The sequence below is a fragment of the Balearica regulorum genome, chromosome 12 (genome assembly GCF_011004875.1).
Source record: "Balearica regulorum gibbericeps isolate bBalReg1 chromosome 12, bBalReg1.pri, whole genome shotgun sequence".
Taxonomy (NCBI): Eukaryota; Metazoa; Chordata; class Aves; order Gruiformes; family Gruidae; genus Balearica; species Balearica regulorum.
In genome coordinates this window covers 3,301,538-3,328,878 of record NC_046195.1, presented here as the reverse complement: position 1 = coordinate 3,328,878, position 27,341 = coordinate 3,301,538, and the positions used below count along the sequence as shown (strand labels likewise).

Genomic DNA, 27,341 nt, shown 5'->3' with positions numbered 1-27,341 from the left:
GGAAATGACAAAGTAAAATACATGAGTTTCATGTGATGGAAATTAAGGGTGGGTGAATTTGTTATGAATATTGAACAACTGAAAACTGGAGACCTCACCATAAGCAGGGCCTCTTATCTACCTGTCACTGAAAATTGACTGCTCCCACAATAAGCAATCTACCATCCCGTCACAAGGAGCTAGAAGATCCAACAACACAGCAGAGTTGTTTTGATGTAAAATACAGGAGCCTGTTTGAAATGAAGAGCAGTACTTATTTGGAGCTTTACAAATTTATGAGATGATTTTTCCATTTTGTCTGTCCTGCTTATTTGAAGTTTCCAGGGACAGCCATCACACCAGCATGAATTTAACACACACAAGTATCAGTCTCCTTTTATCAGATGAACAGACAAGGACAGTATGTTTAACATACCTGCGATGGGACAGATTTCACAGACAAGCATCAGTGAAAATGGAGACTAATGCAACTAGAGAAAAATCAGAATTGCCCTTTGGAAAGAATTGTGTGTAGGGACATTTAATAAATATTTTTATGTTACTGTTGCTTACTCTGTCAATGTTTCCACTTTGAATCATCACCTTCAGACATTTAAACCTCAATGGAAAAAGCCTGGTTGGACCTGAAAAACTAGCAAGTCAGATCTCAAGGGAAGAACAAAGTCTTTTCTTAACCCCCCCCCCGAACCCAAACACACCCTGAATTTAGTATCTTTAGCTACTTTTGAGATAGAGCTAAAAGCCTTGGGCTTTGAATCTTTTGTTCATATGTAACTGAAGTTAAAACATTACCCTATCTCTTCTCTGGTTTAGCAATACAATTCTGCAATTCCTGCAACACTGATGGGGAAGTCAGCCAGCCTATTCTGGACAAGGAGCACACACAGAACACAGAGCCTCTGCTCCCAACGATTTTGTAACTGTAAGTACAAAGTAATTGATACAGCAGTTGAAGTTTGGCCAACTGTTCAGGAAGGCACAAAGGAAATGCTGCGTAGAAATGTAAAATCATTCAAGGAATATTTTTTATGGTTATTTTAAAAATACATTTAAGCCAATAGCCCCTCCTTGTCTTCTGCAGGTACCTAGCTTTATCTACAGTATACATCGATCACACCAGACTCCAGTGCCAGTATTTATGTTCCTTCCTTGCTCTACGTGCCAAGTCAAAGAGAAGAAACAAAGGCTGGTGTTGTTCCTGGGAAAAAATGGGTTCCGCAGGAGTTAGTGGGCAGTTTCCTTTCATGCACATACAGGCTTGCATTCTATATGACAAGTTAACCTATGCCAACACATTTGTAACATAATGTCTTTTCCATGGAAAGCGTCCCTACAGGAATGTGTGTAGGCACTGCTTGTGGGAGAGGAGGTTGATAACAGTTTCAGAAAAATTCTCTCCGATGGTAAATTACTGAGTGGCAGGGGTTGACCAGAGGTGTGCTCAGCTGCCTACAGCCTTCCATTGTTATTGAGAAGGTGGTGACTTCCTCATCATTGACTCTTTCCCCTTATTTTGCTCTTCCTTCCTGATGATAAATGCACTTTTTATTATTCTAACCAATTCAACATTACTTTTAGAAATTTTATCACTCATTTAGATTTCACTCAGTGAGTCAAGCGGAAAAAATGCGTTCTCAAGCTGAGAGAAACCCCTCCCATTTGAAATCCCGGAGCCAAGAGCACCTCCCATGCAACATCCTCCAGCTGTTCTCAGACAGAAAGAATCCGTTCACGTGGCATCCTCCATCAGTTCCCACCTAGGGCACTCCAGAGCGTCTCCAGCAGGAAGGAGATCTGCCCAAAACAGCAACCCCTGGCTCTTCCCAGGCCTCCTCCCACTCGGCTCCCCCAGCACTTCCTCCAACTGCACAAACCTCTTGATGTTCAGCCTATTAAGATCCTCCAGTGCCAGCAGAGAAATCTATCACACAGCACTGTTGTTCCTGTGCCGGGGGCACTGATTGTCACTTTTATCAGCTAAATAATAGTAATTTGAATACAGCAACAATTATGGGAACCTATTTCCTCAGCTGAAGCCATTATCCCTGGTATATTTACAGTTAGTGCTGCTTTGACAAAGACTGGATGCATAAAGAAGTTACTCTGCCAGGCAGCAATACACAAGATAACAAACAAAACATCACCTTTCAGTTTTCTAAGAATCTTCCCTCTAAAACACGACCCTTGTAAGCTCTTTGTATCTTCTCCTAACCTGCTGAATAAAGACATGCCACGGTGGTACATTTTCCTTAGTAAGAATGAGTAAGAGTGTGTGATTAGTATTGCTTTTTAACTTGTGCTGCTCATATTTCTGGGCTCTTAAGTGTCTTGTAGAAATCTGAAAGCACACTTAAGTGCCCCAGCTCCACAGCTTTTGCAAAATAAAGACATGAGAACTGGAACTGCCTTTTTCTCTTGTTCTCATTAGACACATCAATGAATTAGAGACCTCTGTGTGCACACATTTGAAGAGAAAGGACCGCAAGAGGTAAGGAGAACAGACAAAAACCAATAAAGAGAGCACAGTAAATTTGAAAACTTTAAAGAATAACATTTGTCTTCTAAGTCCTTTTTGAGCTTCATTTGCCACCACTGCAGGTGAATGGAATCTGTAAGCCCTCCCTTCTTGCCAACACAGCAGGACAAATAAATAGAATATACAGGCAACTCTGGCAACAAACCAGACAACTGGTAAAGACAAGAAACCAGTTAGGGAGAAACCCCACCAGCCTGTTGACCAACCCAAAGCTGTAAGTTTTTGCTTGGGAGGCCTGACTGTGCTATCACGAGAGACGTAAGGAGCCTTAATGTGGATTTCAGATAGGAACAGTCACGTTAATGCTGAACATTTTCTAAAATCCTGCCTTTAACCCTCACAGAGATTAGGACAGAATTATTCTAGGGCACTAACACTTACTTGGACTAGGGTAAGAGAGAACAGCTATACTCGTACAGTTCAGAAATGCAGTAGTGGTTTTTCTACCAAAGTCACAAAAATACTGTCAGATCTGTTCCCTCTCCCTCTTAAGAACAGCAGGTAGTATAAGAAGGAACAATTATAAATGTCTGAAAATCTGAATTCTTAACATTTCTGAAATTATAGCAAACAAAAACACAACTCATACAGATTTCTTTTTCATTCATGCCAAATGGAAGACACATGGAGATATGTCGTTTTTGATCTATCCAGTTACATTACTGTTTTCCATCAGCGTAACCAACCAAACCATGGAAAATTCTGTTGTACACAGTTTCAGTGAGGCTTTGAGAAGTGCACGAAGATCATCTTACTACTCTCTTCTCTCAAAAGACATCGAATCATCATCTTGGACTACTAAAGGTGTAGTAATTTTTTTTCCTCTCCCCCCAAACGTTCCGTTTTTAGTGACTGGTTACACTTTGCCCACTTTTACAAAGGGACAGAGCCTACAACTGGATAGCTAGGAGAAGCTAGCGTCTTTCTACTCCCACTTTGACTTTAAAAAGTAGCACACACATAAGCACACTATATAAGTGTGTCTTTGCATATGTTTCACAAGTCAGATAAATTACTTACCATACAACTAAAAACAGGTACAGAGATGCTTCTACAACTTGTTCCCAATAGCAGTTTTGCTAGGCATTTGGTAGGAAGACAATTACTAACAGAGTAATAGCAAAATCTAATTTTAGTTTTCAATGCTGAAGAGATGGGATGAACCCTCAGGAAGGAATTTCAACTACCAAGTAAGCCATCGCATACTAAAATTCCAACTTCTTGCTAATAAGCGAAACTCACAAAACTACAGATTCATCCAATGTTTGGGTCTTGTAAGATTACTCTAAACTCTGATAGTGGCAAACCAACATCTTCTATAATCCATACAAGTTATCTTATGAAACTGTATCAGGGAAATAAAAAGATGTCAGAAAAATTAGTTACCTCTTAAGTTTGAGGCATTTCATCCATTCTAATGCCAACGGTTGGCTTTGCAAAACCTTCTGCAGCTACTGGCAATAAATCCTGCTGAAAATTTCTAAACTTCTTACTTCTCCAGACAAATTTGCTTCACCCCCTTCTCTTCATGACTACTGGTCAGGACAGCAACATTTTCTCTGAAAGACAGACAAGGATGTTATTTCAAACAAATTACAAGTGTAATTTATTGTTCATTTTCCTTCTTTAGTGACCTCCTGATTTCTGCAATGCTACAAAAGCCACATACAAAGTCACCTGAATTCTTTTCAGAATTCTGGCTGCATGGCTGGCACACCAGACTTTCATCCTCCTCCTTAGCATTCAAATTTCTTTTCTGAACCCCAGGAGCATACTGCTGCCGTCTCCTTTTATCTGCTATATAGCCCCACTACCAGCTTTGCAGTAAGAGCACGGGTTGGAGCGCACACACTGAAACAGGGCCTGTAGAAACCAGCTGGTATAATTAAGGACTCCTCCTAGGAAAAGGAACAGGCAATCTTAGCAACGTTCTTATTTTTAATTACAATTTCCAAACAAAATATAAAGAATGAGCTAGGAAAAAAAAACTAGCTAGCTACGTATATTACATTTTAACAGAACAAAAGCAAACAAGGTATGTCACTTATGTTTGCAGATGAGCAGTTCATGGTGGTTAGACCTTCATTCCAGTAGGTTACTCAAATTAATAACCTTCACCTTAATCCAGCATAACTGAAGACATTTATAGGCATGCTCATCTCCTAACAGAGCAGCAGAGAAGTATTTGCTGGTTTTCTGACAGTGTCCAGGCTGTGCCTCTAAAATTCTCAGAAGTGTTTTAAGTGACTCAAGGAGACAGTACCATGGGTTTTGTTTCCTCCTTCCCCCTGCCCCTCTGGTATTCTGCTCCTGTGACTTCAGTTACGAACACTTTTGTGGATGACAAAGTTGGTGGAAAGAAAGTAACACAAATGCCCTAAAAAATTGTTTGTATTATGAAAGTCACAAGTAATATGGAGCAAAGCACTTTATAATTTCTGTGAAAAGAAATTACAGCCTGGTGAGCATACACAGACTGTACAATAGCCAGACAGCACTGAGGAGGATGACAGGCAAAACCATCAACTGCTGAGCAGCATAACCAAAATACCTTGGCAATGGTTATCACAACAAAAAACTTTTTTAGGACATTTGAAAGGAAGACACTGAAATAGGGTTGCAGCTGAGCAGCAACAGGTGAGGTAAGAGCCATCATAACAGAAAATACACATTATGTGCTTAAAAATGTAATTAATGAGAAGGGTGAATATCCTCCTACTGAAGACAGATAAAGGAATAGCCACTAATTTAGTCTTAAACTGCAACTTGTGGCTCATCATCTAACTGGAGATATTAGACATAAGTCAAGTGCTTACTCTGGATGGAGAACATTTAATGTTCTCCTCCTAACCGGCCTGAGAGAGTTACCAACCAACCTGCTTTTGCAGACAGGATTAGCCAGAAATACAATGTAGAGGAAGAACAGAAAGGAGAGCAGAGCCCTGCAAAGCCTCCAGAAAGAGCGCTGAGAGAATACCACAGTCCTTACTGCGGTAAGGTGGTAAGTCCTTACATACATACTATGTATGGCAATACTCAAATTCACCAAGGGCTAGCAAATAATGTACATATCCTCAAGGTTCCCAGGACTGTTATCCCAGGAACTTACCTAAACTAAAAGTAACAAAATCTTAACAAAACCAAATGCAGTTACATTTCTAACTGTGCTACTTCTTTAAATGTAGATAAGCTGGAATACTGCAATAAAATACCAACATAGACATCCATTTTCTAATTTCAGTTGCATGTAGGCATTTTAACTTCCGTCCTAAAATTCTGCCGCCTTCGCACAGCAGTAGCGAAGAGGTTTGCTTGTCACTTGCCTTTCCTTGCGGAATTGCACTCCAAAAACTCTGGCAAACTGGAGATGGCACAGATTCGTTACCACAGCTTTTATATAAATCAGGTGTTCCTGCATATTTTATAGGTGCCACAGAAAACATTTTATCTCCAACATAAGCATATTGCATAGTAAAAGGTAGCTAAGTCAGTAAGTGGTATAGAGATCATATATAAAAGTTGTTACTGTACTCAAAACCAGCACACTGACTTTAAAAAAGTGCAATTTACCACTCGGAAAGATTCAAACCCTGGCACAAGCCCTGACTGCTCTGTATTTACTTATGCTTCAGTGCTCAGTACTATAGATTAATATACAACATTTTAAGTGAATTGACAAAGATGACATGAAATCCGTCCTTTTAGCTGCTGCTCTATATTTGACAATTAACATCGATAGAGTAAATGAAGACAGATAAATCCCTCCCTGGTTTTTTTCTTTGTCTCCCTCAGAGGCTGCAGGCTGTAAAAATTCAGTATGAAAAGAGCTGCCACGTGACTCAGTCCCATACGAGCTGTCCTCACAAAACAAAGAGCAAGGAATGCTAAACAAATGAATCACAAGCCATTTCTGCAAAACATTCCCTACTTTCTAGCAACTGCCAAAGCTGGGAGCTATCTGTCCTGTCAATCTGAGTGACAGCCCAAGAATAAAAGGGCACCTAATTACAAGATTAGTAACAGGAAGTCTACATTTCAAAAACCATCAAGTTATGATTGCTGACTGTGTAAGGAGGCAAAAAACTGAGGCAAATCCACAAGGAAACAAAGATTTGGGAAATATTTTTTCCTATTAATGTTGTTGCCAGCAAGTGAAGTCTTCACGGGCTGTGAATAACTGGTGATACTTTAGCATTCTGTACATTGCCTGATTTTTACCCTAAGAACTACTCTTTGCTTTCAATGGTTATCAGATTTGCCAAGCTAGTAGGATTCTGGCAACATTTCTGCTGTTTAATCTATCAGCACATTGATATCTTGGACACGAAACCCTGTAAAAATACATAACTATAAATATGCATTTTAGGTTATCCTTTTTGCATGCTACAGTAAAGACAGGGGAAACAGATTATTTGCAAATCGACTGTATCAGCAAAGCATAACACAATATCACAGGGTCAATATCAACAATCAAAGCATTTCATTAGACCATGGGATTTCCTTCAACAAAATTTCGCACGCCTCCCGCACCCAATGGATGCGCAACAGCTTTGCCACGGAGGCTGCAAGAATCACCTGGCACAGAAAATACTGATCTGAGGACAAGAATTTCTAGAGCTCCCTCTGAAGTGTGAGGGCATACTGCTGTTAGTTATTACTGCACATGTGGATGGGCTGCTCAGGTGACAGCATTACCTAACTGTTGATCAGGTAATAAGGAAGGATGCATTCTGTCTTCAGCAAGTAATAACTTCTTCACCTCAAAATTCTATCCTTGGGTGAAGAAACACTGTAGATGCTGTATCCTCTCTTAAAGAAGGGAGTGGAAGGGAATGAATCAGTACAGGGAACATGCCTTCCTTTCCAGCTATGCTTCTGATTTTAATATAAATTCATAGATGTACAGGAAAAGAGACTGAGAAAAAGAGAGCTTAAAAGTCAAAACTTCTCTCTTTTAAAATATTAAACAACATGAACATACTGTTTAAAATAGAACTGATTCACAGAGAGAAAGGAAGTACTTAATGACTTGCTCATGCTTAAGGACTCTTAGAAACAACTATCTTACTCATGCATTTGAAGGATTTGCTACTCCTGAACCACTGATTTGAAAATCTTCTGACACCACAAGATGAAGACACATCCCAAAGGGCTACTGTGTAGGCCAAGAGTCTATGTGGTCTCTGAACACTATTCCTTTCATTGAGGAAAGGAAAGATTAGCAAGAGGAGGAGAAAAAAAGAAAATAAGGTCCTCTGCCCAGAAGAACCACCAGCTATCTTCCTTGTAGTCTGACCATCCAGGGACAGGTTAAAACCATACTCTGAATATACATGTAGTGACCATTCTGTGACCACATCCAGCTGACCCTAAACAGAACAGAAAATACTACATCTTATAGCTGTGGTAGCCATCCTAAAAAGGTGAAACAATTCGCTGTAATCAAACTGTCATCCATCCTTATGAATCAATCACGTAGTACAAACTTCTAGAGTAAAGAAACACATGGTTTATTAAAGCTGGGAAGAGAGTTTCAAGCTTAGCCAAAAGGAACGTATTAAATTCACAAAGAGCTGTACAGTGCTGTGGGACAGAAGACATGAACAGGAGCAGCACCTGTCAATAAACCATCAGTTTACTGTTCTTTACGGTAACAACAAGAAACATTTCCTATCTCAACAGTTTCTGAAAATCTAGGCTTTTACTGGTATTTCACATTGACAAAAATCTTATGAATACCTGCATATGGCCTTCTAGAGGAGGACTCTTGGCACAGCAATGCAAGCCCCAGGTAGCAATAGGGACATCGGGATACAGGAAGAAGGAACCTATAGTTCAGCAGTACTATAGCAACAGGAAAAATTGAAAGCAACAATAAAAACCCCACCCAAGCCCTCAAATGGCTGTTTGTGCAACTTTCTTTCACAAACTAAACCCAAAACTTGCACTGGGATTACGATTTAAATTTCAATCCGCTCCCCCACCCACCACCACACTCCTTTGCTTTTTGCCGAGTTTTATTAGAACCATCTGCGAGATCCTCCCCTTCCACTTTCTTATGTCTGTTAATCTGGCAGCTGCACTTCATCATCTATTTAAAAATCTTTGTTTCAAAGTTGTTGAGACAGAAGGGCTTTGACAGGCTAAAAATTATCTCTAAAATCAACAAAGAAACCACATCATATGCTGTGCTTTACAGATTAAAGGGGAAGAATGGAAGTTGGAGAATATATATATTTTTAATGGGAAGATAAATGAAGGTTTTGGGGATCAAGAAGATTTTTTTACCAATGCAATTTATCTGACAAAAGCCACAATTTACTGAAGTACTGCAAGTTGCCACTGCAGAGGAGTTTTAAGATCATCATTATCATAGCTTGACAGAAGCAAAAGAAATGCAAAGAAGTCTTTCCTTACATCTTGCGGGCAAAAGATAAGCAAGGGGAGTGCCAAGAGGAGGAGAAATATTGATTTAGTAGCAGGGTTTGAGTGATTTTCTTCATACTTGACAATTATTACAAGTTTTTGAATACAAGAGTCACGGACTTTTAGACTTTCTTTTTGTCACTGCAATATCCCGTACTCCTCTCCATAAATCCTGAACACTGTGTGTGTTTGTATACACACGTCTACACACATGAAATCGTGTCTCTCTACTACACCTTTTAAAAGTGGGTTAACATAGCAGGATAGTTTGTACACATACCAGTCATCCCAGGCAAGATCCATTCATCAGTTAAAAAAAAAGTACAACATGCTTTGCAGTCCTCTCCTTTGCTTTATTAGCCTGTGTGTGCTGCTGCTACTTAGCTTAAATCTTTCTATATAACCCTCCTAAAACATATTTGTTCACTTATGTGTACAGATCTGCATATTACCACCATGCACTTCTTCATGATGGGATAACTTCTCCCTGTAGCACATCATCACTGATGAAAAGTGGCAAAATTCTTCTGGCTTTGATTTGTTCGGATATTTTTCTCCTCTAAAGTGTTTCTGCAGAAGCATTTGCCCACTGGCACAAGAATAGCACAACCTTAACTTTTAGGGGAGTAACAGAAACAGACTTTTCTTCTAGGTTTCTCAAAATCATCTCATAAGACTTTTTTTTAATAAAGAAAATGCACTTGAAGTAGAAACAAAATACTCATTTTTATAATATTTGAGGAACACTACTTCTACTTTGATGTATAATGTGAATATTTTTCCCCCCCCTGCAAATAAATGCTTTACTCTTCATGTTGTTGTTATTTAAAAGGTAACAAATATAGACAACATTAAACTGCCCTCCAACATTTGTATGCATGTAAATTTGAAGAATCTGAGAAATTAACTGGACTTCTTCAAATTTCCCCAGATTTACTTCAAGACTGGAAATAACTTTCTCCACATATGCAAAACCTGAATTGCGTTTAACTCTATAAATCATATCCAAGACACGTGCCTTGTCGTCATGTCTCGTGACCCTTCCGGTTCTGTTTTATGCAACTTAAAGCCCATGGCTTCCCTGACCAAATTCTTAACCGCTTGTTTAAATAAACAAGATCATTTAAAGTTTCTCAAGCACTCAGACTTTGACAAGACTTCTACAGCTTCATACACTGGGATTTGCCATTTTCTTCCCACCCTTTCCTTTCAATCATAACAGAACTTTTCTGGTTTTAAATAAATGTATTAAGCGGTATTTCAAAATAGTCGTGAACAAATTGGCTTATCTTCTCCCTTTAACTTTACCATAAAATAGTAGACAAATTAAGGATATTTTACTTGCACAAGCTCTACAAAGTAGATGCAAATGTGATAATTTGAGTTGACAGATCATGCAAGGCAGACTTTAAAGGGGGTTTCAGAAGCAGTAGAAACAGTACTGTCATAATCTAACTTTATAAATTTTATACACAAATAAAAATTTTAAAATAAAGCAGACCTGAAAAGATTTACATTAAAAGAAAAACCATATGTACTTTCAAATAATACTATAAAAAAGCAGATCTGCTCTTGAAAAGTGTCCTGGAACCTCTGAAGAGAATTAATTAAATAACTGCAGAGTAAGTGTGTGAGACCAACTAGGAGGAGAGGTTTTTATTTAAATACTTAACATTACTTTTGTTAGCACATACTTGACTCCACTGGCTTATTAGCAATTCTGGTAACAACAAGATCTCTTGGGAAAGTAAGAGCTTTGAACAAAACCAAAATTTGAGACAACAAACTTAAAATTTATCTTCTTTTCTCCCATCTTTTATATTTGAAAAAATATCATTTGGATGAACAAAATCTCTTACAAACCCTCATTTTAGGTCACCTTTGATCTTTACATAATATATATTTATATAAGCGAGAAACAACAACAACAAAAGCAATTTAAAACCCCTGCACCTCTATGTATACCCCTCTCTCAAGGTATCATGAATATATTTAGCCAAAACTGCAAAGAAAAGAATGCTTGGGACCATAAAAATAAAATTACACCCTGTTGCAAATACCATTTTTCTTGCTCTTGAATATATAATGTTGATTCCTCGGTTTCAATTCAACAAAGAAAGATGTGAAATAGCACTTTATTTCCAGATACAACTCCAGGGCTGCATCCCCAACAAGCCCACCATCAACACGCTGCCTCAGAATGTGGCCCTCTGCTTCAAATAACATCCCCACAGGACCAAACGCTCAGGGATGTACAACAAAGGTGACCAGAAAGTCTCACTGAATTGTGATATGAAGAGAAAGTGGCAGATTGAATGCACGCATGGCATTCTCCTTGTGAAATCTGTTCATGTAAAATGGTGCAGAATGAATTTCCTGAGAGAAAAGGAAGAGAGTCTGTTTAAAGCCTGCTGAATAAGTTAATACCACATACAAAAGCAAACGGACAGTCTCCACCATCAGTGCACTTGATAGAACATTTGTACAGCTCCAATTTGAGTACCAAAATAAACACAATATGAACCGTAACACCTCCTTCTTGAGCATATCACTTTCAAAACGACAGCAGGTTAATGCAGCCCTCTGCCACCCATTTAATTGTAGAGATTGACTGTCAATGATGCTGTATCCATATGTACTGTTGATTCATTATGCCGTTTGTTCTTTCCTTTAGCGAAGACCCTGTGTGTCCCTTGAACCAAATACATCACCAGCATTTAGGATGTGAAGTAATACGGCAGGAAGCTGGTATATATTTTGACTGACCCTTAGCACAGACTTTATCAGAGCATTTGCTAGTTAATCATAACATTCCTGTAAAAATTCTGGTGGATGGAAATAACAAGAAATAAATCAATAACAATTCACATGGTGGGAAAAACTAAAAAGTAAAAAAATAAAAAAGATTTGAGATTAATATTGGATTGCAAGTAGAAAATGATTTTTTGTTAAAACAGAAAGTAAAAAAAAAAAATCAACCCAAAACGAGCAATTCTGAATTATGCATTTTTAGGAATGACCTTGATAGCTCTGTCAGAATGGAATCTCAATTTTTCAGTCCTGCCGTTTCCCTGGCTTGTCAAACACGCAGTTTCCTGATTCACTTACACTGAAACTGCCCTTCTCAGTGTGGGTTGCCACAGAAGTACTTAGCCCAGAAAATTGACTCAGCTTTAACACAAAACATCACTTGAGCCCAGAAAGCCAGCATGCCCCGGGAGAGAGGGCTCGTGGCTGCAAGCAGAGTGCATCCCGGACAGAGCTGGAAAATTCCAGAGATGTGTTGCACTGAGCTCTTCCCACAGCTATGGCCAGACAAAGAAAACTTAATTCAGCAGGAAGCTATAGAGAAATGCTTTAGCTGAATTTTTCTACTCACTAGTGTCAGGCATGCAATCTTTACTTGCATGTTAAGCCCAATATACATGGGCCATTAGTCCCAATTCCTTTTCTTTTTAATACTTTTAAGAATTTTAACATTTTAAAACACTTATTTTAAGTCTGCTCTGGACAAGAATTCACACTGATCTTTAAAATTGTTTTCATAAGACTATGCTAAAATATCTTCCATGTATTGCTATAAAGTGTCAAAGTTTTACTTAAAAGCAGGTATTAAGATAAATGAAACCGATCAAAAATGCAGTATGCCCAAGAACATAAATGACAGTTAAATTCAGTGTGTGATAAGAGCCAATCCACACATTTTGACTTCTCAAAGTACCACCATTTGACCTTGCAATGAGAAAGACACTAATATAATATGCAAATCTAAAGCAAGAGACTACAGCAGAAAGCAAATCAAATTAGTCAGAATAGCCAGAAGACAAAGAAATGCAAATACTCCTGGCATTGAATTAGTGAGATAATGTCAGAAAATGAACAGCAGCTCAGTTAAAATCACCAGAACTGCAGGGTCAGTCAACTGTATAACCAGAGCTTGAAGACAGATCAAAATTTACAGCGCTCTGAATATAAAAATCCAATTGAACACTGACAAATTTAACCAAACTAGTAGTATTTGCTGAAAAGCCACCTTAAGGCAAACAGCACTGCAGTAACACCCTGCAGCAAAGGTCTGAGGGCATTAAAGAGAGGCTTTGCGATTTCTCACTAGGTTATTTCTCCACCCTCAAGTATTTTAAGGGACTTTTTCTTGTTCTGAGTGCAGTTTAAAAACACTGATGGAAATAAACTAGAGTTGTAACTGCAAGAAGCACTTAATATTTCTGAAACAGTATGTTAAAATACATACTAGGCATTTAAATGACACAAAATTCAGCAAGTATTCAATGGTTCAAGTTTTTTCCCAAAAGTTACCTGAAATTCTTTTGCACGTGACCTGCACTGTCCTTTCTTCAGCATGCGCAACATAGCTTTGCACTGCTTAAAACCAGCCGTTGAACCACTTCTCCACAGCATACAAATTGAACACACCAAGGAAGTTTTGGATCACGATCTGAAGCATCTTCATCTTTCAAAGAACTGAAGAAAAGGAAGATGATTTCTTTAAACTCTTACTAGAGACAGGTTGGGCATGAAGTGGTTTTGGCAACTACACAGATTGAGCTGTATAAACCAGCTGCAAGTTGGAAACAATTGGTACTGTCCAGTACGGAAACAGGCAAGGACAGCGGACAACACGCAGCAAACATTACTCTAGTTCTGACTTGTCATTAGAGTAACAATGCAGTCTAGCTGCAGCATCACTTCATGCTTTAAATAGGACAGAGCATTTTCCAAAGAAACAGATTAAAGGGTGATACTGAAGTTTAGTATCAAGCCTAATGTAAGAATTATACACTTGTGTTGATATAGGAACTCATACGTAAAGGGAGAACCTTGGATGCTTTAATTCTAAACTCTCTTGCCAGAGAAAAATGTTTATTTGAAACCTTCAGTTACAGAAAAGCGAGACAAAGTTAAAATAGGGTAGTAAAGTACTATCAAAACAGTAATGTGAAAGGAGTCACTAAATACCACGCGTATCTGAAAACCCGTGCCCGATAAACAGTTCCTCAGGAATACACATTGGGAAAGGAGGAAATAGGTAACAACAACAAGGGGGGAATCCTTATTAAAAAATAAGGACTGCTGCTGGACAGGAACGATGACAGGTTGGTGCAGACCACGGGGCCAAAGCGACATGGCTCAATTAACTAAAGAAGTTATTCAGGGAGAGATGACCTCAATGAATGTTGTGCTTCAATAAAACAGTGGCCAAAGCTACAGAGAAATCTGTTAAATGCTCCTCTAGAAAATGATTTTATTATATGTTATTTCAGCATAAAACTTCAAACTGGAAAAGCTGAAGTAACAAGTTACTTTTTCAAACAGTTTCGTCCTAAATAGAAATTTAAGGATAGAGGAGTTGACTGTCATGGAAAAGTAAGAGGGATCCGTTTGCACAGGATAAACGATTAACTTACAGTAAGTATTAACTGGCCATAATAGACTTCATCTAAGAAGGGGTGATGCAATTCAGCTGATGACATTTGGAATAACAGAACAAACTGCAGATTAAGCAGAGTTGCCAAAAATCAGAGATGTTGAAAAGAAGATCAGAAGGATCATAAATACCTCGAGAAAAGCCCCAGAGAGGACAAAACCAGTTTACAAGATGCCAGCAGCCCAGTAGATCAGACCAGAAGTCCAGCTCACTCATTAGCCTGCTTCTGGCATCAGCCCAGAGCATAAAGGCATCAACAGCAACACTTTCTCCAAGACCTCTCCTGATCTCCAGCAATTTGCAGCTTAGAGACTTCCTGAGAAAGAAATGGCATCTCTGTACTTGGTAGTCTCACATGGAATTTTCCTTCATAAATTTATCCAATTACTTTTTGAACCCATTTACAATTTTGTATCCACAACATCCTGTGGAAGGACATTCCACAGCTTAACAGCTTTGTCTGAAGTACCTTTGTGCGTTTGTTTTGAGCTGCCAGGTTCTTGTTGTGGGGAAGAAAACAGATAAGAAACTTGTTCCTTTGTATCACCTCTATTTAGGATTTCCTATGCCATTATGATTTGTGATTTCTTTTACAGGCCTCCCTCAACCTATTTTCCAGTTTGAAGCGTCCTGATGTATGTAATCATTCTGAGTGGATGCCGCTCCATACCTCCAACTCTCCGCCCTGCATTCCTGTTTTGCATTCTTTTCAAGTTAGACTGCATGTCATATTCAGATGCATTTGAGAAGAGGGTGAAAGAATTTCAGAGTAGTGAGAACAGAGAGACACGTTTAAAGGTAGAGAAAATTTTTCAGGGGAAAAACTACATAGAAAATAAATGCAGGTTCACTGTGAAAGCAACAGAACTGTTCAAGCATTAGTAAAAGAAGATTTAAAATAAGCAAAAACATTTAAGATTTGTAGTAGAAACCAAATAATTTTTCTGTGTCTTCATGCTTTGCAGAGCTGAAATAAACTTCTGCATGCTCTGTTCCCCACCCCCAAATGAGCACTTCACTACATTTTTGTAACTTTCTACCCTGTCTGTAGAGACACAGCCATGCTAGAGGCAGTACACTAATGAGACTTTGTATTCTAGTTGCATCTGTCTTTAGCAAGGAAAAAAAAGAAATAATAGCAGTGAAACAGATTGCAAATAAACAGACAGTGGGTGTTGGTAAAGGAGAAGGAAGAATGATTACTAGTCATCTTATACTTTTACAGTTGTAAGTGTAATACCTGGAACTCACTTTTATTTTCCAGTATCAAAAGCCAACTGGGATCTTTATTATTCTCTTCCAAAAGTACAAGTCACAAAACATTTGAGAACACATTTTGATCTAGTACAGTGCTCGGGCTCTGAAAAAAGGTTTCCCTCAGACTTGAAACTATTGCCTGCACTGAAACACACTCTGGAGCAACCAGTTACAGGCACAGTTGCTGTTCTCAGCTTACTACTACCTGATTGTACACTAGTGCTACAGTAGGAAACAGCTTGTTGCAACTGTTCATTACTAAAGGAGCATTTAATGAATTCCAGCTGAGATCAGGTAAGGTCACTACCTACTACAAGTACAGTCCCCCTGGGGTAAGCATCTTGTATTAAGAAAATGCTTCAAAATATACCCCACACAAAGTTTTCCTCTCTTTTGTAAGCTTCTACACCAGGTCAAGTGTGAGTGCAAGAGTCTTGGTAGTTCTACCGATTGATATTGTTCATTTGCTGCTACAAAATGTGTTTTATTAACTTTTTTGAGAAACTGCCCACTTCTAATCTCCAGTATCTCAAATGCCAAAGTGTGTATTATTAAAAAAAGAAAATAGAAAGATCCCACAGGAGACGCACGTGAAATGTATTCCACGCAGAAATTTTAGAGTGTATTTCTTCAGATCAAAAATGTGCTCATAAATATTGTAACCAGCATTAAAAATGTTGGTTTCCATTATTTAATAAAAACTACCTGCAGGTGTCATTCATGAGAATATTTTCATTTTTGTAGTCTGCCCAAGCAATCTCAATTTTCTGTTGTTAATTTGCAGCAAGTACATTTCAGATTTTCCCAAGAGTAAGATAAAGGAGAGGAAAAAGACATTTTCCAGTGCTACCATATCACAACTGAGCTTTCCTGCTTAAGAATTCACTGTATAATTGAATTTTGGTGGCTGTAGAATTCTTGCTGTCTTCATAAAATCCCTCTAATTTGGCAGAGTTACGAGGGTTTGAAAAAAATAATCCATTTTTGCGTTTTCAGTAGACTATATGAAGTGTTTCTAAAATCCAATATTTACTAAATACATTTCAGGACTCTAGGAACTAAGGAAAAAAAAGCAGGACAAGACTGGAGGAAACACTAGGTTTTCCACATATGAGTGCACTTGAAAATATGCACATAAATGGGAGAAAACCTACTGATACTTGCATACTATGTAACACTTCCGATGTTTTAAAACTTTTCGGCATATGACTTCATAAACATAATACTGCTATGAACAGCTACAGTACATTAGCAGTCAGTGGAAATAAAATGAGTGCTTTATGCTGGTGCTCTGCAACATTTGCAGTGAGGAATTCCTCACATCTCTCCGCTGCCCACTCTGCATAAATGTAGCTAAGTCTGAGCTGCTGCTCTGCCACAATTTTCCCCACTATAACCTGCCACCTATTATTCTCTCAAACCCCACCTGCAGGTCATTTTTCTATCAAATGAACTGGTTAAAATTGCTTCTCCTTTTTCCTTTTAAACCTAGGGGAATTTCAAATAGTCCAGCACTAACCAAGAGGAATTTATTTTAACCATTTATTTAAAATACAAACAGTTTTGTATTGCTGCAGCTTAACAGCTCTGATTGGTTTCATGCAGCCTCCCTTCACTTCATCTTTTTCAGACACATGCATTAGCTTGCTGGGTGCTGAGAAGTATGGCTAAAAGAGTAATTTCCATTATTTCCTTTTAGGCTCAGACCTGTTTCCACACAGAATTTTGAGCATTACACAAAATTTATATAGACAGGAAAGCACGTACCATTGTGAAAATAGCTACTTAACAAGTAAAAATATTTAGAAATGTATACTAAGGTTAACCATAAATCCTCTTTCCCTTTGCAATTCAAGATATCTGGAGGAGATTTTCCTTATGTAAGGGAAAGAAACTGGTTATTCCCCAATCTTTGAAGACAGTTAACGAGAGTAAAAAACAAAAAATCTGCGTAAGCATATTGAACTGAAGCTCTTTTTCCTCTACAAGCTATCACTCTGAATAAAAGCATCATACTTGTCAGCATTTTCCTCCATGCCAGAGGGCTGAGAGGGAACTTGACCTGGATAGGATTGTTTCCTAAACTTCATTTTTCAAATGATCAAACAGGCCACTTGGTTTCATGCAGACCGACTAGTTTCGCACATAAACTTCGCGTTTAAAAATAAGCTGTTTGATACATTTTTGCTGACTACAGTTTGAGAACCTCTTTTGTAGGAAACCAACAATAAAAAACAGCAGAAAATTGTTGGCTGTAACATGGCTCGCAAGTAATAAAGTTTAATATAGCTTACATCTAATGTATTATAGAAGGAAGGCAGAAGACAGAAGCCGTGATAGCTAATGCTATCACAACATGCTCCCCAGAAAAATACGACCTTAGGAGCACAGTGACAAAGCTACCTAACCAACAGTGTCAGGTGTCTACCTCATTGTTCATCCCAAACACTTCTTATTTTGAGTTTCAGAAGTTACACTTAAACTAAAGGTTCATGCTTCACAGTAAAAATCAACTGTAGAAAGTATCAAGAACATGCATTAAGGTCCTTCCCCCTTTTAGCAAAAAGCCCTTAAGCCATTGTTTTGTAAGCTAAAAGGAAAGTATTTCTTCCTCTTTGAATTATGAGCTATGCACTAGCTTACAGCTGTGTTTCAGCTTGGCTACGCACCATGTACTACTAAGGTTAAAACAAACGGGGACAAACAAGAGGGAGGAAGACACAAATTGGAATTATATTCTGATCACTTGAAATCAAAGCAGGGGCTCTTGGGCCAAGATCTGAGCACTAATAACCTAATAAATAATAAACTAATAATGCCCACTCCAACAGTGCAGAACAGCAAAAGATGCCAAACAATGAAGAAAGCTGTGTCATTAATATTCTCTCATTTATTTTATAGAGATTTTAAACCTGAACCAGTTTCTCGCTCTGGTTTACCACATAGCCAGACATCATCCGCTGTGCAGCAGTTTGGGCACAGACCACTAAAGCCAAGAGTGCCCTGGAAGCGTTGTGTGCCAAGCAGCCCCCGCCACGTGCAGAGAGGGGGCATGCCATCGGACCTCCCCCCTTCTGGAGGGCATACCTGGAACTCCAAATTGTCTTGCTCTCCCTTCACAGCAGATGACAGTACCTACAAGGAGCCTTCTTATGCTAAAAGCAGCCTACTGAACAGAGAATTGAATTCTCTGACACACAGAATGAAGGTAAAAGAAATGCTCTGTAATGACCACTTCTTCCTCTATCCTGTTATACAACAAAAACTCAAACTGAGCATCCTTGTTTTGGGTTTCACTGGTTACCTGGACTTCAGAGAGTTTGCCAACATAACTATACATCTTGGCTTGCTTTCTCACTTCAGAAATATTCACTGCAACCTTAATTAGGTTCCTCCTGAGCATAATATACTAATTGCTTTTTTCCTAATTTTTACCATTAATTATCATATAAAATTACTTAATTCCAGTAACTTTAGCACTGCTAACAGCATCTTAGCATTGTTTCAATGTTATAGGTGACGGCACAGGAGACAGCCTTTGCAACTAAGATACCTTACACATACATAGCATTAATGGTATAAGCAGCGCTCCTTATCTGCATTACCTGTATCATTAAGAGTGAAGTTACACAATGCTGTTACATACGAAAGAGTGAGGATTCCCTTTCCCTGCCTTTACTGTCAGCCATGCGGTTCTGCTTCCTCTTCTGTGCCCATCAACTCACTAACACAGCAGAAAACAATCTGCTTTCGCCAGGTTCATATTCTGCCAAGTTAGTGAGTTAAATCAGCTGACAAAGATCTGAGGTGGTAGCACCAGCGCAGGTGGGGAGGAAGGGGAAGGGCAGAGTGCTCAGGAACTTCCTTAGCAGCAGCAAGCTACTAGATCAGATTATGTCCTTAGAAATAACTTCTTTTTGTGGATACTTTCTGAATTACTGTATCTATTTTAACTCTATCACTATTATCTGCAAGCCATACAGTAGTAGATGCATACAAACAACGGTGCGGTTGCAAGTTTGTCTCTAGCATTAGAGAAAAAATGAAAAATAAGTGGAAAAAGTGATAGTGAATACTTGAACCACAAGGAACCTTTCTGCTGCTCATTTACACAGATAGACCCAAAGCAAGTCAATAGAGCAGTGTGCTCATAAACGTGAACATTGAAAACCTACTGGCACAGTTCAGCAGGCTGAGCCCAGTATACAGGGGCTGCGCAAAGTTTAGCCACTGCCTGACACACCTGTATTTCAAGTATCCACTTCTGCCGTGCACCTGAAAGAGACTGCAACCTGCAAACCTACTGGCTTGCAGAAATGGCATCTGAAAACCTTGTTTCAGTGAAGAAAACTTCAGCAGTCAAGTAGTTTACCTAAGCCTCATCAGCATTGCTACTATGGGTATGCTTTATTTACTCAAGAATACTTTACTGATTTATTTTAAATTAGTAAGGAACTGACCTGGGCTAAATCAACACAAGCATTTGAAAAAAACCACAAGAATATGCACTAATAAGTGCCAATCATTTTTAATTAAACCTGCTCAGGTTTTTTGCTTGTTTGTTGGGTGTTTTTTCTTCCTGAATTTACATATCACTTATTTTTAGGCAAAACCTTAATTTTTAGGCTGTGGCTCCATTATCATTTTTTGAGCAGAAGAACAAACTTAAAACACCTCCTACCTTTTCTCTCCCAGCTGTTTGTTCCAATGCCAGCCTAATCACCCAAGACAACATTGCTCTGTGCTGGCAGTTGGTCTTTTTTGGCAGGGTTTTCCTTCTCCGGTTGAATCACTTCCCTGCTTCGGTTCACCATACGGCTGCACAAACACATGTGCTGGCACAACACTGGAGGCAGCACAGAAGTGGAAATGAATGACCAGGAAAGGATGGGAAGTTGGGCTTTACCGGACTGCAGTGCCATTATAGATATAATCCTAGCTTTAATTTACTTTCTGTTCTCCGCACAAGATAAGCTCAAGAAACATGAAGAGATGGGAGAGAGTGATGTAAAACTAAAAACGAGGGAGGGATATGACAATGATGAGTAGGGAGCAGATTTGGAGTAAAAGTAGTTAAGTGATTAAACATTGAGGTGACAGCTTTTAAGCACCCCACGTCAGAAAAATTCTAAATTCCAAAGAAAATTTAAACACACTTCACTTTGGCAATACAGATATACCATTTGATATTAAAATCTTCAGAACGGTGACATGAAAAGTTGCTTGAACTACTGATTTACTATTCCACACAGAGAAATATTTCTGGACTTAGTTAAATTCCAAGTTTGGCTGCATTATCCTCTCAAATGTGCAAAGAGAAAAGTCTCTTTTGTGAATAATGCCATCGCTGAACCACTAAAGAAGTATCAATTTGGTTAAATAGCAGAGTTTAACAGCATGTCTTAATTTAGAATTAAAAGCAGTTTTGGAAGAGGGGGATGAGTGTGGAACTCAGTATTTCATTTCTGAAGACAATATACTTTGGTGTTTTCAAGTATGTTCTCAAGGATGCCAAACTGCCTGCTTGATGAGTTACAGAAGAGCTAAGCAACATCCTGGCAGTTGTTACAGCAAGCAACGAACTTGTCATCCGATGCTGTTACATACCAGCGGGCATCAAGTCCCATGAATGGAAGGTTTTTCCAAGTTTCCAACTACTGCTGCAGTCACCAGGCAGGATGACGAGGACAGCTAGCTGCCTGGAAGCCAAGCTCTAAGAAAAGCCTCCCCAATCCTCAAAAGCCAGTTCAGAAGGTCAAGTTGGCTCAGAAGGCTCCATAGAGCCCTGCTTCTGACAAAGTCTACGTGGCCAATTGCCACAGAGCTTTGCATGCTGACAGGTAACGCATACGAGTTACTGGAGGTTTAGGAAATGATCTAGCAATTGATCTAGGCAGAAATCCTTTACCATCTCATCTGAAGCTCAATGTTAAAATTACTCCAATGAGACATTCTGACATCATCAAAATCTTGTAGAAGCTTTGCAGATGACTTCTGAGCTTCTCAATGACAAATATGGTTGACAAGGAAAACCAGAGAAAGACCGACCAATGTCTATTAGATACTTACTGCCACTTTGCTGCCTCTAAGCAGTATTTGTTTTCCTATGATTGTCACTAAACATCAAAGCAAACAAGACAAGCAATTGCAAAAATAAAGATCTAACTCCATTTTACAGTAACTATCATTGTGCTATGGTAACTACAAAAGCTCATGTTTCAAACTGAAATAAAAATGTTGGGATATACTTCCACATTCAGCTAAAAAGCAGTTTGTTTCTCCAGATTCTGACTTATTCTAACTGTAGCTGTGTCAGAGTTACGACTGACTCTACATACCACTTTTTATTTTTTATTATTACTACACACTCAGTTAAGCCATCTGCAATTGCAGTGACCTCTGAGCAAGACCATTTACACTCCTCGCTGTTTTAACCTGGCAGTTCCCTCTAGCCAGTGCAGGTGGACTGCAAGTCCGGTACAGCCAATGTTCTACTACAATTACTCCACTTTCTATTTGGCATTTAATACAAATGGCTCAATACATTGTATCTGCCTCCTTTTCCTTTTTCAGTCATTACATTGTGAATTTCCAAAGAAATATACACTTTGTGTTTTGTCATGTCACAGACATTATGAGAAGTAAACAACAACTTATAAATCATTGAACATAAACATCAACATTTAATTTAGCACATCATCTAAGCTATGTTGTTCAAAAAAGTGGTCATAAACTACAGAGTTTTATACTAACACTAAGTTTTGATGACTAAAGTGGTGCTTTTATTCTGACAAACTCAAAAGTACAATAGGCACGTAGTAGCTGATTACATGCTGGAAAGTACAGTTATTCTGCTAACTAATCCACGGGATTTCAGTAGTTCTAACCATACAGGGGTGGAAGGTCCCATGCTTATGACTCATGCTACGATTTTTCTCTCTCTATTGTTTTGCAAATTCTCTGCTTCATCTAAAATCCATTTCAACTAGAAACTTCCAGGCTCAGCGGAAACTTGGAGATACTGTATTCCAAATGATTGATGTTTCAAAAGGGTGTGTATCTACAACATCTTAAATCAAACCTGGGCTGGCACAGCCCTACCCTTGTCGCTGCCTTCTGAGCTTCCGTCCCTTCCTGTGTACATACAGGGATGCTTGTGGGATCCCACGGTAAGCCAGTTCAAGGAGCCGATCGAACTGGAAACCCTGCAAGTGCTACCATGAGGAGCCAGAGGGAGTGGGCACATGGCAGTAGGGTGGGAGTGATACAGGACACGGCACACAGTAAGACTGTGGCAATCCAGATTTAGATAGGCTTAAGTGGAGATATACCACCAGGAGTCATTAATCATCTTTAATGAGCTATGTGTTAAAGGAAATTGGCATTCTGAGGTTTGGGTTTCACTTTAAGGTATTGATTTATTTTCGTAAGACATTTTAAATCTGCACATTAGAAGTTATCCTACATATACTAGTAATATATTCTCTAAAAGGGATACATAATAATGAACTTTTGTCTCAACAGATCTCTAAGAGCAGATTCAGACTTTGAGAATTAGGAGTTCAGTCAGAACAATGCCTGCTTTTTCTGCCTTATGGCTGCCAATAATGCTTTGAAACTGGTTTTGATAATATCTACGATACTACAAGTAGCCATGCTGAAACCTAGGACTCTTCTGCTTCATTGCTTTAGCTTTGCTTAACAGCCCAGTTTTGCGTGGTAAGAAAGTGATACAAATTTACAATACATTGATGAAGATACGCTAAATAAAATTGTACTGCTTTTACAGGAATTCTCTATCAGAGTTCGAATAAACATCTCGCAGGTCTAAGAACAGTAAGAGGAGTGCAAGACAAGATTCAATCTACTTCCCAGTGATAACTTTTCATGCAGAGGTACCCCACGGCATGAGTCCATCAAACAAACACGTCTTCAGAAATAAATGCACAAAATGGCAAATCTTTTAACATCACCTTTCCATGCAAAGTATTTCTATCAGCCTACCACCCTTTTTCACAGAGGGAAATTCCCACCATGCCATCAATAATAAATACATTCAGCTATCAGTTCACCTACTAATGAGTAGCTTTTAGCATACAGCTCCTATTCAGAGAAATCAGGTCTGGAAGATGAGAGCATAGTCCTTAATAATTTACAAGGCTCATTAATCTTATCCCAAAGGACAAACAAACAGAATTTGATATCTACTCAGATTTCCAGACCACATCAGGATACAGCATTTCAGAAGCCATTAGGCTCTATAAGTCAATAAATATTCTTGAAACATTCTTCTGTAGAATAACTTATCACCAGAGGAATTATCCATCTGAAAAAGCCCATATTATTAGAGACAAAATATCAGGAACCTTAAGAAACTTGCACTGTTGACAATTAAATCAAAAGGTTTGAAAATTATTCAACAGGGCAAATGCTAAAGATCTTTAAAATCTGCTATTTTAAAAAGACAATATGTAGGTGTAGTCTGGTGGTGCATGGTATAAAATACTCTACACACATTAAGTATATCCAGAGATAGAATTCACATTTACCATCAAATACTGACCTGGACAGTACAATATAGAGAACGAGGAGAGAGAAAAAAGATACCTTACAGATTCATCCTGGGACTAAACACTCAAGTTCTGTACTTGGACATGAGGGTGATCCATATTCCCACCAGGCATTAGTTACAAAAGGCAACACAGTGATTGGTAAGAGTATCTGGAGAAGAAGAATTATTATGAAACAATATTTGTTATGGCCAGAACTGCAGTCTATGTCTAAAAACCAACAGAAATAACCCTAACACAAGTTGCTCAGTTTTCTTAGTGTCTCCTGCTATGAATATAAACTTTACTACTACAAAACTACTTTTCACTCTGCACAAACACTAGTAACAAGGGTTTGCCTACAGAGAGAAGTTATCTAGCCAGATCTCTACTTGTATCTGATCCTAAACTTGTTTATTTTTTCTTCTGTTTTGAAGTCTCCTAAATAAGATAATCTAAATGCTACAGTAGCTTGCTGGAACAGCGGGTCATGCTCTGTGGAAAAGGAGGGAAGTGCTGTGTTCTTCCACTGGCTTTGTTAAGGCATAGGAACAGGAGCTCGGGAGCTTTAGGTGCTCCACCTCATTTCTCAGTTTAGATTAATCGTATGCTGAAAATGCCTTGGGTTTTGGAGAGGGATTTTTTTCCAGGCATTGTATATGAGCTATTGTACCTTCCCTCCCCTCATCTACATAACCGGAGAAGTCTCCTTTCCACAAAATCAAATGGGCAGAATTACTATATGATATAGGATAAAAATGCTTAAAAACCAGACATGCCTTTGAGCCCATGCCTGTTATATTCCTCCAAAAACCAGGACATAGAACACCATTTCACTGTAGATCATTCTGAAATGGCAGCAATTAAAGAACATGCAATTCCCTTAATTGCAATTTCCTTTTTATAAAATAATCCCTTACTCGCATCAGTTTATATTACAAGCAGCAAACCACAGCACTACACTGCCTTTTCAAAGCTAAATGTATATGGCACTTACTCTTTCTTAAAGTTCTCTTTTACCACACTAACATTTACCTTCCACTTAAGGCATTTAAACAGCATGTCATAACATAAGAAGTCTTCAAGTGATCAGGCTATTTGATAACATTTTGGGGCTACAAGGAGAAAAAATGTCACTTAAATATTATAGAACAGAAGAAATATGAAATAAAACAAGGAAGGGATAACCATAGGTTCTTTAAAATAGTCACTACTGATACATATTATCAAAAGAATAATGGTTATCTTCCTGTAAACAGATAGTTTTTACTGAGGTTTTGCATTACATATTCTTTTGAAACATGACATAAAGATGAATGAATAGGTAGTGTCTTTTCAAATTTTCTTTTGCAATTAGAACATATCCGCTTAAACCTAATTAAACTCAGACCAAGTAATTCCAGGCAGTTAAGAAAAACAGCTTAGAAGAAAGGTGATCTGATGGGGCAAAATTATTATTTCAGTGCCTGGTCTGGGACACACTGAAGATTAAATATTAGCAGCATATGTTCATGGAAGGAAAATTAAAAGATGTCCTGTTAAGAAATACAGTTTTTCCCTCTGGCTTTTATGAGGATATATCAAGATCATATATATTTTGTCAGTCCAATGCAAGTGAATGTCTCCGCCTATAAATATCACTCTGACCCACACAATGCTGGCTAATTAAACACTATTCCTACTAAAAAAAATTACTAACCTCCATTCCTCGTTGTCTTTAAACTAGCAGCTAGACTTACATTTGTTCATCCAAGCTGTCGCTTAAGTGCCCCCTGCGCCCACATAGCTCTGGATGATTTACAGCGTGTCAGAGGTTCATGGAACTGGAAGCCAGGTCTGCTAACATTACTCTGCACTGCTTAGCTGAGACAGTCACCCTGTTACTCCTCACGGACAGACGAGCATACAATATTAGGGCGTACAGTGAATGAAGTATAAACACTGTAAGAAAAGCAAGTATTGCCAGATTAACAACCTTAGTTTTGTGAACACTAAGAAATCTTTAAAGTCGCTTTTAATCCAAAGCGGTACACTGAAAACAGAAACTAGTGGAATTTATCTGGACACGTATTCAGCTCACACCATATTTCAGTTTCAACATAAACCCCCTTTTTCCCACAGAAAAATGCTTTCCTAATATCCAGAAGTAAAAGACTTTTTGAAAGACCATTCTGTCTCCAAAGAGACCATTAAGATCAGTTTTCCATTCTAAACAGAAATTCCTATCTTCTCAAACAGCTCCAGCTCCTCCAAAATAACCAAACTATCCTGAACTTTCTAGCGTACTTACCTGCCAAAAGAAACACACAATTCTAAGGGAGGAACAGTAGAAAACCAAGTAGTATTATTTAATGGCAATGAAGTTTGAATGAGCAAAAAATATCGTTGCTTTTCTTGGAATTACAATTATCAAAGGGTTAGCCCAGAAATGCTTTTTTGTAATTAGGCTACTAAGACAACCCACCTTTACCCATTTTGTTTTTCCACAGATTGTTATCTTCTGCAGGTTAGAGATGATCTGTGTCAACACTTCAAGGATTCATATTTGTGCATGTGAACACTATCCTGAATTTTCTAAGTCAGTATTTCCCAAAGTTTTGGGATTTTTTTACCTCAAAGTCTCAGTCCCCAGTAATTTTTATTTGCACATCTCATTATAAAACTTTTGGATTTAAAAATCTTAAAGACAACACAGTCCTGTCAGGCACTTCCTAACACACAGTAATGGGCCATATACATCAGCTGGTTTGTGCTGTATTTAGTCAAGAAATACACCTACCATATATACTTACACAGAACAGAGTATAAGTATGCACCAGAGTATCTAATGTTTCACCTTCCCAGCTTGCATATTACTCAGAAGGGATTTGTGCTGTTATGAACCTTATTTTTCACATGTACTCCTCTCCTCATCTCAAACACTAAAAGTTTTAGAACAACTTTCTCATTCATAACAGGTCAGAACATTTTGATTACAGACCACACACAAAATGCACAATTTTACAGCTCAGGTATTCAAAAGCTACTGAAATGCTGCTGTATAAATTACAAAGGTCATGGTGCTTTCAGCCATCCTCTAGGAACCGCCAAGCTAAGAATGCCAGAAAGCCCCTCTTTCCAGCACAAC

At 38.5% G+C, this 27,341-nt stretch overlaps 1 protein-coding gene and 1 long non-coding RNA gene across 10 annotated transcripts in view; one reads left to right on the top strand and one right to left on the bottom strand.

The window, feature by feature from the left end:
• The window catches only part of LOC142603520 (uncharacterized), a 45,360-nt gene extending 43,150 nt beyond the window's left edge, over positions 1-2,210 (top strand). The window contains exons 3-4 of the long non-coding RNA XR_012837469.1: positions 814-922; positions 1,082-2,210. This is a non-coding gene — a long non-coding RNA (uncharacterized LOC142603520). The remainder of the gene's footprint in view (positions 1-813; positions 923-1,081) is intronic.
• PEAK1 (pseudopodium enriched atypical kinase 1) overlaps positions 1-27,341 on the bottom strand; it is a 118,520-nt gene that overhangs the window by 62,394 nt on the left and 28,785 nt on the right. For 4 of the 9 annotated variants that reach the window (XM_075764695.1, XM_075764703.1, XM_075764698.1 and 1 more), the window contains exon 2: positions 3,923-4,095. The exons of 1 other annotated variant lie outside the window; for it this stretch is intronic. The gene's annotated coding sequence lies outside the window, so the exon portion shown is untranslated. Of the gene's footprint in view, positions 1-552; positions 624-3,922; positions 4,096-13,279; positions 13,445-27,341 lie in introns of those variants that run through there. 4 more of the 9 variants (XM_075764696.1, XM_075764700.1, XM_075764697.1 and 1 more) reach the window with 4 other exon arrangements.